General features: G+C 37.5%; 4 long non-coding RNA genes across 5 annotated transcripts; 2 read left to right on the forward strand and 2 right to left on the reverse strand.

Annotated features, from left to right (window-relative positions):
* On the forward strand, nt 1–904 carry LOC110860367. The gene is made up of 2 exons (XR_002548951.2): nt 1–158; nt 603–904. It is a non-coding gene; the product is annotated as an uncharacterized LOC110860367 (long non-coding RNA).
* An 8,821-nt stretch (nt 905–9,725) lies between these two features.
* LOC110860354 lies at nt 9,726–10,660 on the forward strand. 2 transcript variants are annotated; one of them, XR_004837257.1, is made up of 3 exons: nt 9,995–10,009; nt 10,075–10,233; nt 10,293–10,660. It is a non-coding gene; the product is annotated as an uncharacterized LOC110860354 (long non-coding RNA). The 2 variants fall into 2 exon arrangements; XR_002548944.2 differs by having other exon boundaries at nt 9,726–10,233.
* Nucleotides 10,661–10,683: 23 nt separating this feature from the next.
* LOC110860355 lies at nt 10,684–11,781 on the reverse strand. The gene is made up of 2 exons (XR_002548945.2): nt 11,601–11,781; nt 10,684–11,190 (listed from the first exon to the last, which is right to left on the reverse strand). It is a non-coding gene; the product is annotated as an uncharacterized LOC110860355 (long non-coding RNA).
* Nucleotides 11,782–12,518: 737 nt separating this feature from the next.
* Nucleotides 12,519–15,677, reverse strand: LOC110860356. The gene is made up of 2 exons (XR_004837258.1): nt 15,482–15,677; nt 12,519–13,404 (listed from the first exon to the last, which is right to left on the reverse strand). It is a non-coding gene; the product is annotated as an uncharacterized LOC110860356 (long non-coding RNA).
* Between the last annotated feature and the right edge of the window lie 1,997 nt (nt 15,678–17,674).

The following is a 17,674-nucleotide window of genomic DNA, read 5'->3' on the forward strand; positions in this document are numbered from 1 at the left end:
TTTTGACGCGGAGTGTATGCAAGCTCACAAGTCGGCACATAAACTCATGTCTTATCAGAGTCTATATAAACTCGTATGGAATTGAGTACTTGGTATCAGTGTGCCGTAAAATATCGTACAAGGTGCAGCAAGAAAATAGTATTTTCTTCAGGTAAAAGGTTTGTTAATACAAAAATAAAATTCAGCTTAATGTTTGATTTATAATCCACAACTGCCCACATTTTTATTTATTTAATAGGAGACGAATTAATTATTCGTTCATTATTCATTAAACTTATGAATAATCGGAGACTATTTTTTCCAAAATTCTGGAATGAATTAATATTGAATAAATATTTATTCATTTCGAATTCATTAAGACTCAATGAATTCTTAATATTCATTACTCATTTTCTTTGCATCATTTTCCTTTTTTCTACTCATTTTCTATGGGGAACATTGAGAAATCTATCAAACAAGTCGAATTTGTATGTATCAATATTTGTTTTCAAGTTTTGCATACATTAATAATAAAGAAATTTTTTGATTATTAGTTTGAATGAATTTTGAATGAAGAAATATAGTTTTTTAACCGTTATGTCTGTTCTAATCCATCATAATAGTACATATTTCCGCCAAGACCGGATATGATTTCCCGAACGAGAATCCTCGTCGTGTTCTTACTGGCGCTGCTAATTCTGCAATGTTCGATTGGGATGTCCGAGTCGGCCAAGTGGTGGGACAAGGTTAAGGATGTGTGTGGCTATGTGGGACCTAAATTATCCACCATTGGCACAGTGATGGACTTAATTGCTGTGCTAGGATGAACTTTATTCCGAATTAAATTACGCAAACTATGTACATATCTATATATTTCTGAATGTCAAAAATGCAAAATAAATAAACCGTAGAAACGGAACTAAGCAATAGTGTGAAAACCAGTTATTCTCTCAAAAAATACATATGTGACCATACCCCTCGACGTCGCTGGGGGAGGTGGTCCGATTGACCCCAAAATTTTACAGGATCCTCCCACATGGGTCATATATATGATGCCTCAAACAGTTCTTGTTTATCTCGATATTCGTTTTTCCATAATCCTGCTGACAGACGAATGGATACAGACAGACAAAGTCTTTTGCTTAATTGGGTTTAACCCAATTAATTACGTTAAACAAACGTAATTAATGTTTAACAAATTTAATAGATGAATTAAGAATGCATATACGTTGAAAAAATCTCATAAATAAAAGACAGAGACGACGGTTGCGTCTCCTTGTGTACCGAGAGATTTTTTTCTATGGAGGGGGAGGGGCGAAGAGAGCAGCTGATTTTCATGTAAACAAGGCAGGCAGTTGCATGTAAAAAGTTGCTTTGGATTTTGAGAGTGACCGTTCCCAAACTCCAAACGGGGCATCGTGAACCAGAAAGGGAGAACAATCCCGACTAAAACTTCTAATTTGCAGCTAATACAGAATGGATTGATTTCGTTTTGGTGGCAATAAATTCCTGAGTTTGTGCTTTACAATTTCCATTGGGCAAAAATTCCATAATAAGTCTCAACGAAAAGTATTGGACTAAAAACATGATAACTTACATGTTTCAGTCCAATACTTTTCTTTGAGATTTATGATGGAATTTTTGCCCAATGGTAATTGTAAAGCACAAACTTAGGAAGTTATTGCCACCAAAACGAAATCAATCCATTTTGTATTAGCTGCAAATTAGAAGTTTTAGTGACAAAAATCATTTACATTACTGGTAAGTGGCGAGCAGGAAAAGTCAACTCGCTCACTAGGATGCACAGACTAGAAGTGAGCCGGGCCTGGGCTTTAAGTGGGCTAGCCCGGGCCCGCCCAGGCCCATTGGGCTTTGGGCGGGTGGGCCTGTCAGCAACCGGGCTTGGGCGGGCCTGGGCTTTTGAGGAACCAAATTTAGTTGGGCCTGGGCGGGCTTTTGCACAGCCGGGCTTGGGCTTTTTAGGAAAAGCCCAAGCCCGAATAAAAACAACCCAGTCTCATATTTTTTGGGGGTGAATGAGATTATATTCAAAATTTCAGCACACCGCACGCTGGTCTGGAATATGGAATTTGTTGGCTATTCTCACCGATTCGAAAACAAAGTACCGTTTTTAGTACCTTTGACATAGATGTTCAATTTTGGAAAGTTTCATTTGAATTGTCCAACTGGCTAAGACGTGGCCTATGCTCAAACTTGGCTTATAACATTGGGCTAAATGGGAAAAACTTCAAGTTGAAAATCCTGTCTATTCCTGTGCTATTTCGAGGAACCGTAAATGTATTGTTAATCCCCCATATCTCATCTACAAAAACTGCTGCCACCAGCTGCCACCATTGCAAACAGGCAGAGAGATTTGAATTTATGTAATTGCAAATTGCCATAATCAAAATATCTGGAGTGCTCCAATCATTGTCACGTATGAAATTTTTGATTGTTCCTAATAACACATTCGCTTCAAAATATCTTGCCCATTCCTTGGGGAAGTAAATATGATAACACAAACCTCTCTAAAAAAATTTATTGCGAGCGGGGGGATTTTATGAAGTGGTGACCCTCCAGCAGGCCCCGATCTAGCCCAAAATCTTACCTGGGCAAAGAAATTAGGCGCCTCTAGCCGCTCGCGCCTTCGGCGCTCGCATGTGGCTTTTTACTCAATAAGATATTATTCATATCAAAATATTCTTACCCAGGCCTTATTAGAATGGCATATTTATACAATGAGCTCTTACAGGTTTAATCTATAATAGGTTAAAATTGCGTAGTATTGAGTAGATCAATATTTCGTAATACAGATAATATTGGGGGCGGGCTTAGCAAATTTTCGAGATACATGCCAAAATTTGCAAATTTTTTGCTAATTTGCTTAATCCTGATTTTGGCACATTTGCTAGTTTCTGCATCGGCGCACCACTGCTTCGGAAAATTGCGGACTGAACCACATCGCTAACCACACCGGGTGTAGTTCGCGGTATGGTTCGCCGGGTTTTAGACTTTTGCTGGTGTGGTTCGCGGTGTTGTTCGCTTTTTGTTAATCGCAAATGAACCTTTTAACCTTTGGCGCCATTTTAAGATTTGGTGTAAATTTTTGTCAATAATGATTCAGCGTCGTTTTGGACGGATCTATAAAACTTTGTTTTAATTGTCTAACGGAAAAGTTTGTCAATTTACATAGGCTTCTGTATTCATGACGTTTTGGTAAAAATTTTTACAAATATAATGTCTTTTCAATTTTGACAAATGTAATTAGCAATGTCACGAAATTTATTAAATCTAAATTCCAAAAATTGGAGAAATATGTGAGAAGGTGGCAAAAAGTTTTAGCGCTTCAAACTTGTAAGTTTAAATTTTGAAAATTTAAAACTTCAGAAATTTTACTACATTGATTTAGATAGCGTTTAAAAAAGTGAAATTAAATTTTACGTTTTTAGATATTAAGTTCTTTTCCGTATTTATTGGTGAGTATTGTTAAAATTGGGGACAAACCCACGCCGCAATTGGAAATATGCCTTCATTTACCGACTCAATGCCGATCATTTACGTGCAAAACCCAGATCACCATAAGACCAATTTTTTTTGTTCACCAAAAAAATAAATGCGTCCCTGTATTTTTTTGAATTTTGCATTTTTCATAAGGAATTTGAATGCGAATTTTAAGTTGTTTTCCAGCCAACACCTCGGTTTTTTAAAATGCTGCAAATTTTCTAATTTTAGCGCGAATCCAAAAGTTTGAAAACATGTCTCTTCAGATTGCCTTACTTCATTTATAAAAAATCCACATGCAATGTTGTTTGAAAATTTGAACGACTTTATAATTTTAATGAATTTCAAATACTGGCAAAGTACAGAAGGGTGATTCATTTATTCGTGGAAGGGTTTGATAATTTTTCTAGCCTACAACCGGGTCTTTTTCGACGCGAAACTTGCTGCATGTGACGTCCCTTATTCTCGACTTTATGATTGCATCGCTTTTTGTCCGACAAAAATACTTCCAGTCACTTTTGTAGGGTGGTTTTCTTCGACTAATTATTTTAAGCGTTCCAAAATTCGCGAAAAATCGTAAATTCGTCGGTATAAAAGTCATCTTGTCACGATCAAAAATCGGAAAAAAACGAACGGTCAATGTCGGATGACTAACAAGGGACTTCTACATTTTTTATGACTACAAAACCAAAATCATCGTCGTCAGTTTTTGCCGAATTACTCAACAGTAAGCAGAAAAAAGTTGTGGTTTCTAAATGCGTAAACCTATAACTTGTCCAGGAATAAATGGTACCGAGTACTGTGTACCTACACTGCGCAGTTTGTGTATTTTGCAATTTTCCATTTTTATTTTTTGAAACGTAATTACATGGGCCTTCAGGGGATATAAAGCATTTTTGGTTAAACTAATGAAATTTAGTAGCAATCGCCGTGAAAATGAAAACCTCTCGAATCGAGATTTTCACGACTGCAAAATCTTCACTTTTTGTCCTTCAAACAGGTCGTGGCAGTACTTTAAAACGGCAATATGTTACAAAACAACAAACACTCTGTATATTTCGATGTATGAGGATAACAAAAAGTGAAATTCAAAAAACTTTTCAGATCAACTCTCGTCACAGCCACCCCCAAATCTTGAAAGACATTAAAAAATTCTTCAACAATAACTCTTCCACGTCAAATCGTGGCACTGCTCGGCTACTGCAAATTTCTAAAAAGTTTGTTCCGCAACATCAAAGTACATAAACTGGGGATTGCAGAAAACAATAAAAGTGGAGTCTCACAAAAAACGTTCAAGACCAAAACAGCAGAGTTAGAAAAAGTTGCAAAAAAACGTGTCGATAAATGTCGTGAAAAATTTTCACCAATTCTGACGATACCCACGTCGATCTGGATCCCTGAAAGACTTCGTAAAGCACATTCTTCCACGCAGGGAACCCAGTGAGTATAGATTACCAACAGAAGTTGTACATCAAATCTAAATTCCCTACACAATTCCAAGCGAGGCTTACATTGAGACAAATGGCCTTAAAATAAAAAACCCTCCAAATATCCCTATTTGGGAGAAATCGAAAATGCTTGGGCCTTGTGGAATAGAAGGTACTCTAACCTTCGCCCCAAGGCCAAAAATCTGGAAAAATTCAAACGTTAATGGCGAAAAATCAGCAAGGACATTTCGAATTTCGAGTGAAAATCTCAAATTTGAGGGTTGGTGCGGAAAGTCGAATCGGGGGCCAAAAATCAAGTAAGAAAAATCCTTCGAAGCAAAAATTGACATGTCTGGTTCCTTCCAACAATTTACGAAAGGCTTTATAAATATCTACTAATAAGGTCGTAATATGCAGGTCATTATGCGCGGAACCATTTATTCCTGGACACACCTTACAAAGGTCCTTTTGTTATATTATTTCCCAACTCAGTTTTAATTAGCCTCTAGATAGTTTGTTTCTTAGATTCTAACAGATAGGCCATGCTGCGTTAGAATTTGGGGTTTTCCTGCTTGGCTAAATCGCCCAACGGAATTTTCAGCTTTTTCGGACATTTAGAAATGGATTGTTTTTCAAAGGTGATAATTATACTAGACACTTGGATTGATTTTGGACATGCACTCTTAGAAATGGGGTTACGATTATAACCTAAAAGTAAACGTATGTTACTCTACCGCCGTGGTTATAAATTCGTCATCGAGTGGTTACAATTGTCATCGACTAATTATTAAGTTTCACCGACTTGGTATGAAATTGTCACCAGAACTAATATATTGATAACCATTTGCTGACAAATTTATAACCACGGCGATAGAGTCACATACGTCTACTTTTTGGTTATCATCGTAACCCCACTTCTAAGAATGTGTCTGCCATGGACTATTTTGTAAATTAATTGCAAATTGACTTGATAACCACATAGAGGGTGTTCCGGAAGTAATGCAACTTTGGTCAAATGCACATATAAACTCAACGAATGAATTTTTTAAAGCGAAATTTTGGTCAGAAAGGGACAAAGGTTAAAGCTAATTAAGTTTTGCTTCCAATGGTCCGTACACCCCTTCCGCCAAATTTGGAGACGTTTTTGTTGGGCGCTCACAATTAGTGCTTCGCCACTGTTTTTGGTCACCTTTTTTGAGATTTTTGACCACATGTGTTGAAATAAGTTCAAATTTTTGACTGAAGTTTTTCGATTACAATATTTTTTCTAGGATAGGAACTAAAATTTTTCAATAGGTCTTGTATTTGGCAAATTTGGGAACGTTGTTCATCTCTCCCATGTTAATTGCATTTGATCCGTTTTAAGGCGGAGCGTGATACTTTGGCTTATATTTAATTTCCAGTTTTGCATAAATGGTTTTCTTGAAGGTGGGAGAGTTGTACAATGTGCAAATAAAAGCATTTTGATAATCTGAGCAGTAAATCGTCTTGTACAGGACGATCAATTTTGGTTAATTTTAATTACTTCAGGTCAAGGATTTTTTGTGGTAGGTTATCTGATGGTGTTAGGGCCAAGGTGTCAAATTCCACTATCATTGGTGGTACAAGACTTCAGGTGGCCAAGCGGGCCGCCCTCAGCCGCGACGAGCCACGGGACTAAACCCCATTACGGATGAGCATTGGTGGTCTTGGTGGGCGACCCGCCCTCAGCCGGGACGAGCCACCGGGAGCATAGATGAGAGATTGTGTTGCGCCAGCACTCTATATGTATACTGTGGCTCTCTATCTCTCTTCCCTGACCGGGAGTAAACCCCATAACATACGACCATTGGTGGTCTCGGTGGGCGACCCGCTTATGTATATATTGCTTCAGTTTCTTGGTTAGTCGAGCACAATTAATTTGGATTCTAGAACGAGGAGTTGGAAGGTACAGTACAAACTTATAGATGGGGTAGTGATTCTTATTTATTTTGTTCTAAGTGTCCTACCGAAAATTATAAGCTGGAAATGTCTGTTGGCAACGGAAGTGAAAGTAAATGTTCCGCAACGGAAGTGAAAGCAGAGAAAGTGAAGTTTCGAATGGCGCAAAAATTCAAAATTGTGGTGCTTATCTGGGAGTGGTTATCTGATGGTGGTTATCTGGAAGTGGTTATCTGGGAGTGGTTGTCTGATGGTGCTTATCTGGGGGTGGTTGTCTGATGGTGGTTTTCTGGGAGTGGTTATCTGGGAGTGGTTGTCTGATGGTGCTTATCTGGGAGTGGTTGTCTGATGGTGGTTACCTGGGAGTGGCTGGTTGATGGTGCTTATCTGGGAGTGACTGTCTAATAGTAGCTATCCTGGGTGGTTATTTCACTGTGAAGTGAAGTGGAAATGAGTTACATTTATCACTCCACTGCGGAGTAGGAGTAAGAGTGAGTCGCGAGTACTATGAAATTGGCACTCCACTGCGGAGTGGAGTGGAAGTGGAGAGGGAGTCAGTCACGAGTACTCTGAATTTGTCACTCCAGTGCGGAGTGGGGTAGGAGTTGAGTAGGAGTGAGTCGTGAGCGCACAAAAATTGTCACTCCACAGGAGATAGTGTAAGTGAGGTCCGTAATTGAGTAAGACACCGCATCGTAGTTTATAGTTTTAAGGCGGAGGTTTGTGGTTTCACTTTAATGCAATTGCAGCTCCAATTTAATTTAACAAACACCGTGAATAACAAAAGACACATAAGGAAATATTATGACGAAGGCGCTAGCCAGCCAGGATATTATTTACTTTACTACGACATGCTACTGTACTCGGTGAGTCTACATTGACCTCACTTCTACTTCACGTCGCAGCGAAATTGTCAAGATAACCAAACAAAATAACCACCATCTGACAACCATCCCAGTATTAATACCATCAGACATTGAATTTTAAAAAATAATTTGTTTTTAATTTTCGCGCCATTTGAAGTTTACTATCGCTTTCGTTGCGGAAAATTTGCTTTCAATTCCGTTGCTGATAGACATTACCAGCTCATAATTTTCGCTCGCCCGGCGGGAGACGGGCTTATACGCTAGTATAGATACATACATATACAAGGTGGTTTATGTATGTATACGGCTCATTCTATCGTAAACAAATTTTGCAGGAGTTAGAGATCAGGATATTTCAAGCTCTTCTATACTTCACTCAGTCATGCTCTCCATTTTTGCCCCGAATGTTAAACCACCTGGACAATTTTAAGTGCGAAATCGAAGATAAGTTAAACAACCGCTAATTTTTGGGCCAGATTATTTACGGCTTATTTGTAGCTTATTTAACCATTGTATAAATTAATTGCAAATTCATTTCATAGAAATATAATTTAAGCTTTTTTGTAACGCTTATCGTAAAAAATCGACTGGAGAAGCGTTTCATTAGTACCTATACTTCACCTGAGCGCCGTGGTGGCGCATTTTTCAAACTTCTTTGACAAAAAAATCGCAAAACTATTTGCTCTATCCGATTTTGGTCACAGATTTGAATTATTTTTATCCGCCTTTTGTGGTGGGGTGGCTTGGAAATTTGTACAACATTTTGGGACACCCTGTATTTCAACACGTCCTGAAGAATCCAAAACTTTACAAAGCCATTAGACGTTGTCAAGCTTTCTACTTGCTGATAAACATTCCTATCGTTTTGTATCGCTGTCAGATTTATCAAAGTATGTAGCTATTGAATACTTGTCCAAATCGTATTCAAAATTAAATGTGTGCCTCAAAAATATTTGTTACGCTTTGCAACATTCTTGGCCACAAGTTGTATTTGGGTGAAGCAATCTTCATAAAAACAGTTTATAGTGTAGCAAGGTTAGGGCACTTCAATTTCAGAAATTGGTCGATCAATGTATATGTAATATATATTGTGATAGTACATCCGGATCCACGAAGTACCTAAATTCCACTCGTTGGCGATATTATTAGAGGTGTAATCACAGGAACTGGCACCACGAGCTAAACCATTGATACCATTCCAACGACGGGTTACAAATAACTTGACTTTAATTATTTGAGAATTTATATAATGAAATTAATTCTTTAAACGTATGCATGATTGCAAAAATGTGAATGTGAATTTATGTATGATACCCCTGAAATTTAATGTTTATCTGGCCATAATTACAAACTGATGATCCTGGTCGTTGTTTCAATTTTAATAAATTGAATTTACCGAATTTCCATGCTCAAGACTTCATAAGAAAATGGCTAGTAAGTTCGACGTATATGCAGTTGTACTTTAAGAGAAGTTTCCCATAACTTTGGACATCACGATCGATAGGTTGGATCCACGATTAATGTACATAGGTATGACCATCATGTGCTTTTTTCAGTCAATGGATTTGATGATCTTTCATCCTATAGATGTACCTAAGTATTTGTCATCACTCCATTTATGCAATCCTTTTCCTACAAGAGGAATCCCAACATTACTCAAATTTGTTCATCACCGTATTATCATTCTTATGCACACAGTAGGTTGGTTCAGTGTCCATCCACACTTTTGTCCATCCAACGTTTAGAAAACCAATCGGGACGGAGAATATTATCGGGTTTATCGTGATTTTTTTTATCATGAGGAAGCAAATGCGTAATTTATATAGATTTGAACAACAACGGGTGTAAGCCACGTAAGCATAAATAAGAGCGATGATACACTAAGAGTCAAAATTATATCACCATCGCTTACATTGAGCATATTGATTTCAAGAATTACTAAATCTATGTATTTAGAAACATAGATTAAAGATTATTTGGTGATCAATTTCAGTGGTAAACTTTTGAGGATTTTAATGTCACTTTAAGGGAATTAAATAGCGGAAATTTACATTTTAAAAATGTATACAAACCTTCGTTCATTTACCTAACGCTGCTGCGCGTTTTTCTACTTTTAGAATAAAGTTGGAAAAAATTCATCCGGTGGCAAATTCAGCTAAAATTTGTGGCAAATTTCAGCTTATTCGGTGGTGCATTAAATTTAACCCAATATTTTGTAGGAATTAAAAGTTAGGATATTTCGATAACCAAGGTTCCCGAAGGTACATATTAGAGACAAACCGATTTTTTAAAGTTTTAGACATATTATTTACCAAGGTACACCTTTCAATCATTTGTAATGTGATTAGATTAGATTTGATTTGATTTAAGTGCCTTTATAGTTTTGACGCCGACTGTATGCAAGCTTACCAGTAGGCACAACGACTCACTTATCAGAGTCTATATAAACTTGCATGGCATTGATTACTTGATATCAGTCTGGCGTAAAATATCGTCTCAAGAGCATCAAAGAAGCAGTATCGTCTTCACCTAAATTAAAGGTTTGTTCATAAAATTGAAATTTATGCCCGATTTGTAATCTGTTCATATTTTATTACAGCATTTTTTACCGGAAAGTTGAACATGATTTCCCGAACCAGGATCCTCGTCGCATTTTTGTTGGCTCTGCTAATTTTTCAATGCGCAATTGGGATGTCCGAGTCGGCCACGTGGTGGGAAGCCACTAAAGAAGTGTGTGCTTACGTAGGCCCAAAATTAGTCTTTGTGGGCACCATAATGGGTTTGGTTGCGGCATGAAGTTTTTTAAATTAAAATTTTATAAATTATTTATGTATTTCAAAAATGCCAAATGATTATGTTAATAAGAAAAAAACGCATGTATTTTATGTTGGTTATCCGACCGAAGTCAATCTTTAAAAGTATTTATTATAAATTATTGGAATAAATTGTGAATTATGTAGAAATAAATTATTAGAATTACCGGATGAAATTATCTATATTATAAGCTGGAAATGTTTGTCTGCAACGGAAGTGAAAGTAATTTTCCGTGACGGAAGTGAAAGTGGAGAAAGTTTCATTTCCCTTGCTAACACATGCACATTTCCAGCTAATAATATAAATACAATAAAAAAATAATTCGGTGGAATTAATTTTGAACAATCGTACTTAATTTTCATGAAAATCAAATAAGCCCGGCGGGAGACGGGCTTATACGCTAGTGATAATATATTTGTGATAAATCGAAATTTTAAGGTTTCACAAATTATTTTTTGACTTAATTGTTGATAATTGCTGGTAAGTAAAAAAAAAGTTGATTTCTTTCTGGTGATACGGCGTTTGTATCATAAGTTTGATAGACTTGCCTGCAAAATTATTCATTTATGGATTCCTACAGCAATATCTCTTTTTCTTGTTGGTCAATCTCCCGAACCTGCCGCCACATCTGACCTGAGTGGCTTCATGGTAAGCTCCCCTGCACGAGGGACCGCGGATATTTTCTGTAATTTAGAATGTAAATTTAGTTAAATTATATCATGTTTAACAAACTATTGATGTAACAATGGAGGTCTTCCAGCGTATACTCACAAATCTTAAACTAGTGTCATTAATTCGCAAATCTGATTAATATGAAATTTTCAAACGACAAAACCTTCCAAAGGGCTCTTTTAACTTAGATATTTTACGAAAGAGCAGAAAACAGAGAAACGTAAAGTTGTCAAAATTTTATACGTTCCAAATTTACTGCACGATTTCTCCTCTTCGGGTGCAAATATCTCTGCCAAACGTGACCGTGTCGGTTATAAATTTCATATTAAGCTAATATATAATCTACGCATTGACACAGTTTCAAAATCGAGGAGCATACGCTGGGAGACCCCCATTCCATGTAAAAGGAAATCAAACTCACATTTTCAACTTTAACCAAAATATTGCTCACCAGGCTTCTCGTCGAGTATGTAAGTGCAAACTATGCCTGAAAATAATTGCCAAGTTCTTATCCTTTTATATGGATGGTATTTCCATGAAGGTATTTACATAAGCCGGGTCAATAAACTATGTACGCATAAAAATGGTCCATTTCACTGGAAGGGATTTAAAATATGATCCAAATTGAAATAAAATTTATGGAATTGCTGATAAAAACCGTTCGTACGGATTTATATCGGTCAGTTTCTTGTAGTATTAAATTGAAAATGCATGATTGGAGCATTCAAGTATTGACTTTCCTTGTATCATGTTGACTGTGATTATGTAGAATTACGGATTAACAACTAGCCACAAAAACCCAGAACAATACACAGGATATCGGAATGTAGGTAGATAAGTACATATTTACACGGAGACGAGATCTCGGCCAACATTTCAGAGATTGATGAATCGTCACATTTTTGTTTATTTTACTGCTCATTCTCGCTCGATTAATTCGTCATGTTTACAATAACTACATAAATACGAAGTAACTTTTTTCCACAAAAGTTTTTATTTCACTAATTATCATTGCGTTACACAAATTACACATCAGAAAAGCTGACTAACAAAGGAGTCGTAAATACATTAAAAATCCCTAACCTGAATAAAAATTGTTGAAATCATAAAAAGTCAAAATAAGTTTCCGAAGTAACTTATACACGCATATGTTGCTTAAAAATTACGTATTTCTTATGGAGTCTATTAGAGAAGGTGCCCATATATTTATCAAATTTCTGGCATATGTAATTGTTGGAAAAAAATAAATACATGGGTTAAAAGCTAACTTTTTTAAATCTACTGTGTTCATGAATGCATTTGCAGGATTGTATGCACAATGCTTATAATACAAAACATGTACTCTTTCCTGCATATTTTATTGTCAAGCAAAATTTTTCAGCTTAAATAACAGCACATTATTTGTGTTTCATGGTGGGCGAAATAATGATCTTTTGTATTCTGTTTACTTGTCCAACTGGGTTTGGTTGACATTAAATCCGGATAGAGCCAGTTTGGATTTATTGAGACGACCCCTCTAATACTACGAAATAGAAAATGGCTTGCCTATTCATTATCTGTCATACTGATTCGAATTTTCCGCCACTAATTTAATAGAGAACTAGTTTAAAATAAATTGGTATATTGTCCTTCCCAAGTATGTATTTATTAATTGATTCATATGACCAACATATTTACTTAATGGATGCACAACTAAATAGTGACACATAAGCAAGTCCCAAGTTATCCATTAGGATGGTGAGAGTATACTCACACTCCATTGTTGATAAATGTGCGGACCATCGTCGGCGTTGCGGCAGTCCTGCTTTTTCACGATCCACTTTACGTCATTACTCAGACAGGTGTGTGACCCGAAATTTTTTAGTTGATATATTCCATTCCTCTTCGATTTGACGAGTTCCCATGACCGGAAACTATTTGTGGCGTTGCACGGTTCCAGGTAAATGTATTGGCCGCCATAGGGATCCGTTAAGCAGCCACGCGTCCCACCGGTCGTTGAGCTGTCGTAATTTGTTATTGTCCCGTCAGAATTATAAACCCACGCGAAATTTGCAGACCCCTTAGCCTTAAAGGCCCAGACTGCGGGGTATGACTGGCTTGAGAGGGCATTTCCTGAACCATAATTTGTGATTTTGACTGGTGTTCCGAGGGATATTTGAGGCCGAACCAATCCAAGAAAACATAAGCTTATAAAGCAGATGGATAATGTTAGATAAATCATTTTCCTGGAAATATTATAAAGATTTTTAATGTTTTGATTTTTTTTAATTGAAGAATTTTGAATTTTATTTCAAGAATTAGTTTTATATGTTTTTACATATTTTTACTAATTCTGTTATTTCTACACAATTCGGTAAATTGGATTGAGCTGAACTGATTGAATTGCGCTCTTTTACATATATTGGGGTGATTACCCTACATAAGATTCACACTAAAAAAAATCACCAATATTTACTCAAGGTTGAGCAAAATTGCCACCAAAGCAACAAGTTGGATAAATGTTACTCAAAATTGAGTAAAATTTATCAAATTTTGCTTATTATTCGTGCAATCCCGGGCGAATTTTATCCAACAGTTGTATTGGTGGCAATTTTACCCAACTTTTTTTACAGTGTTCCATAAGATTCTGTCCGCCCCAGTTCATGAAACCTTACGTGACTCAATACATCGGTGCAATTGTGTGCAGGATGAATACTTTTGTGTTCTCAAACTATTTGGGCTGAGGCATACATAGTTTTTTGGCAGAAATATTTTACCAAAAGAGCAGAAAACAAGGAAAAAAGTTTTTATTTTCCAAACTAACTGTGCTGTTCTCCTCTTACGATGCAAATATCTTCCAACCATGACCGTTGGGGAACCGTGTCTGTTCCAAATTTCAAATCAATCAAATTAGTGATCTATTGACACTAATTTTGCTAGCTCAAAATCGAAACGCAAACGATGGGAGACCTCCATTCCCATGTAATAAGAAATAAGGCATGTCCCAGGTTTGGTTAGACAGTTGGATTATACAGTATACTGCGCAATTAGTGGAGATTGTTGGTTAGCTATCTTAGTTTTTTGAAACGCAATTTAAAGGGCTTCCAGCAGGTGTAAAGCATTTTTTATTAAAACGATGAAATTCAATAGAAATCTGGGTCGAAGTGAAAATCTCGCGAATCGAGTTTTTCACAACTACAAAATCGTCACTTGACGTGACTCGAACATGACGTGGCAGTACTTAAACGCAGAAAGGTGTCACAAAAGGGCAATCTACCTTTATATTTCGAAGTATGAGGATGCCAAAAAGTGCAATTTTAAAAAATTTCCAGGCGACCTCTTTTCATAGCCACCTATCAAAACTCGAAAGGCATAAAAACACTTTTCAACCCGAACGCTTCCACGTAAATTTGTGGCGCTGCTCGGGTACTGCAAATTTCAAAATGTTTGTTCCGCAACATTTAAGTTCACAAACTGAGGGTTACGAAAAAAAATAAATAAAGTCTCCCAAAGAATGTTACGGACCAAAAAAGCAGAGTGCACAAAAATTAGAAAAAAAAGTGTGGATAAATGTCATTAAAAATTATCGATACTTATGACGGGAACTACGGCAAAGTTGATTTCTCAGAGACTCCGGAATTGAAATTTTTTCGCTCCGCCAATATAATGTGGAATATCAACGTGAATTTAAAGTGAAAACCAAATTCCTTACGAAATTCGTAGTTTGGCTGAGGCCGGACAGTTTTGGCAACATTTCGCCACCTTATATTTGAAAAGGTACCATAAATACAAAAGTTAACAAAAACGAATTTTTGAAGCGGGCACAGCTCTGGCTAAGGAAACTTCATAATCCGAATGCAATTTGATTTTCGCCGGACCTCCCAAGCGCCCATGACACCAAAGTTTCAACCGCGTACTTTCGTGCTGAAGAAGTCGATTTTGACGTTCAAAAAGAAAACCTTTCAAGTGTTCCTCAATTGCGACCGATCAATAAGTTTTAGGCCTTTTGTAAAACAAAATACTCTAACCTAAACTCCAATGCGAAAAAGCGGGAAGAATTCAAACGTTAATGGCAAAAAATCAACCAGGACATTTCGCAAGCGGCTGGAAAATCGCAAATTTGAGGGTTAGTGCGGAAAGTCGGATTGAAGGCCGAAAAGGGGATGTGATAAATCCTCCGGGATAAAAACTGTTTGCTATGATTACCACCTACCCTGCACCGAAGAGTGTATAAATAGATTCCAACCAGGTCGAATTCCACAGGTCATGGATTACTGTCTAACCTACCCTGGGACACGGTATATACAAAAAAGTCAAACTCACATTTTTGAGTTTAAGCAAAATATTGCTTATCAGGCTTCTCTTCGAGTATGTATATGCAAACTGTCTGAAAATGTCTGAAAATGATTGCCAAGTTCTTATCCTTTTATATGGATTGTATTTCTGTCAAGGTATTTATATAAGTCGGGTCAATACACTATGTACGCATGAAACTGACCCATTTCAAAAGAAGGGATGTAAACGATGATCCAAATTGATATAAAATGAATGGAATTTCTGGCACGTAAAAGCGGTTCTTCTGGATTTATATCGGTTGCTGTTAAATTGAAAATGCATTATAGCCGCATTCAAATATTGATTTTTTTGCATCAGGTTGATTGTGATTGTGCCAAATTGTTGATTAACAACTCGCCACAAAAACCCAGAACAATACACAGGATATCGGAATGTAGGGTAGATAAGTATGCACATATTTACACGGAGACGAGATCTCGCCCAACATTTCTGAGATAGGTCGTCACATTTTTGTTTGCTTTACTTCACATTCTCGCTTTGTTACTTCGTCATGGTTTTCAATCCAGTAACTTAAATTTTGCAGAGATCCTCCTTGGCTTCCAACCGTGCACGACGTGTCTCTCTCTCGCTCTGCAACTGGATTCTCTCTCTTCCATCTGGGTCGCGGGTGTGCCAGGGCAAGTGAAGTGTGTCCCAGGCTTTTCGCCATGTGAGCCTCGTCCACTCACACCCCCCACCTGCGTGCCTGGTGACACCCCCTGCCACACCCGTCCCAGCAACGACAAGCTGAGCCATCAGGCGAAGATGGATTCGCCGGACCCAGTGCACGGGAGGATCTACGCCATGGAGGACTCCCCCAGGTAGGTCATTGTTTGGTATATCGGGGTAGTGACTGTGGGGGGTGGTTGGTGGAAGAGTGAGGACGGGGTCGTGCATGGCGGTGGGCAGCGTAGTCGGGCCTACGGGGGTCCCATGACCCGGTTGTGCTGTGAGGGGTGAAGGGGCAAGTGGGTAGTGTCACTCGGCCCTGGTCACACTGTGTGACCGTGAAGGGGACACGTAGCCCGTGCCCGAGAGGGTGCTAAGGTAGTTCGTGGTCCGTGGACGCCCCGCCCAACAACCTTCACTCATCATGCTTCCGCCGTCACGACGCCGTCCTCATTTGAATATCACCACTATCTCATGGAATCTACCTATGATCTCTATCATTCATTGTCCTATCTGGTGTCCAGGTAGTCAGAGCCGAATGGACCTCTGGGCCACATTCCCAGAGGTGATGGAGGTTTTCCTAACTCTCCACCATAGTTAGGTTTTTCCTCCATTCCTCTGACTACCTACCTATTTGGTTATCTACATTTGCACATATGTACAACTCTGTAATTTGTAATGATGAGGGCCTCGGCCATCAGATGAGAAGTAAATAAATCTATCTATCTAACTTAAATTTTGCATGAATAGCTGCATGCTGGGTTTGTACCTGGATGTATACATTAATTATATTTGTAGCAATGTTTGTGTAAAAAATAAAAACTTAAATATTTTAAGACAAAACTTTTTTTTAACCTTCTGTATGCATTTATAAATTTGCTGGAATGTATACGCACAATAATACAAAACATGCATTCTTTTCTTCATATTTTATACATAGTAAAAAACATTGTCAATATTAGTAAATAATAAATGGCACATTATTCGTTTTTCATGGTCGGCGAAAGAATGAAATTTTGTATTCTATTTACTTGTCCAACTGGCATTGGTTGACATTGTATCCGGTTTGAGTCAGTTTGGATTTATTGAGACAACCCCTCTACGTAATATTACGAAATAGAAAATAGCTTGCCTATTCATTAGCTGTCCTACTATTTCGAATTTTCTGCCACCCAATCTCCAGAATAAGTACCAAGATTGAAATTAGTACGCTCATCCCACACAAATAAAATGCCATCAAGATCTTAGAATCCAAATCTAATCTAGAAACTGCATCTGATTCGGGGTGTGTCCAGTTAGCATAGTGATGAAATAACTTGGCAGGTTTCCATAGCTTGAGCATAGTTTCCCAATGAATAAAAATTCCCGACGATCTCATAGTATGCAATTGCCTGACGGCGTAATTTTCACGCACAGAATCTATATGCCATCCTCGTGTTACGGTAAAGTATGAATCGTCCTCAATCTGAAGATACTTTACGTTGTCAGGGTTGTCATTTAGGAATGGCAATA

This window comes from Folsomia candida, unplaced genomic scaffold (assembly GCF_002217175.1).
Source record: "Folsomia candida strain VU population unplaced genomic scaffold, ASM221717v1 Fcan01_Sc031, whole genome shotgun sequence".
Taxonomy (NCBI): domain Eukaryota; kingdom Metazoa; phylum Arthropoda; class Collembola; order Entomobryomorpha; family Isotomidae; genus Folsomia; species Folsomia candida.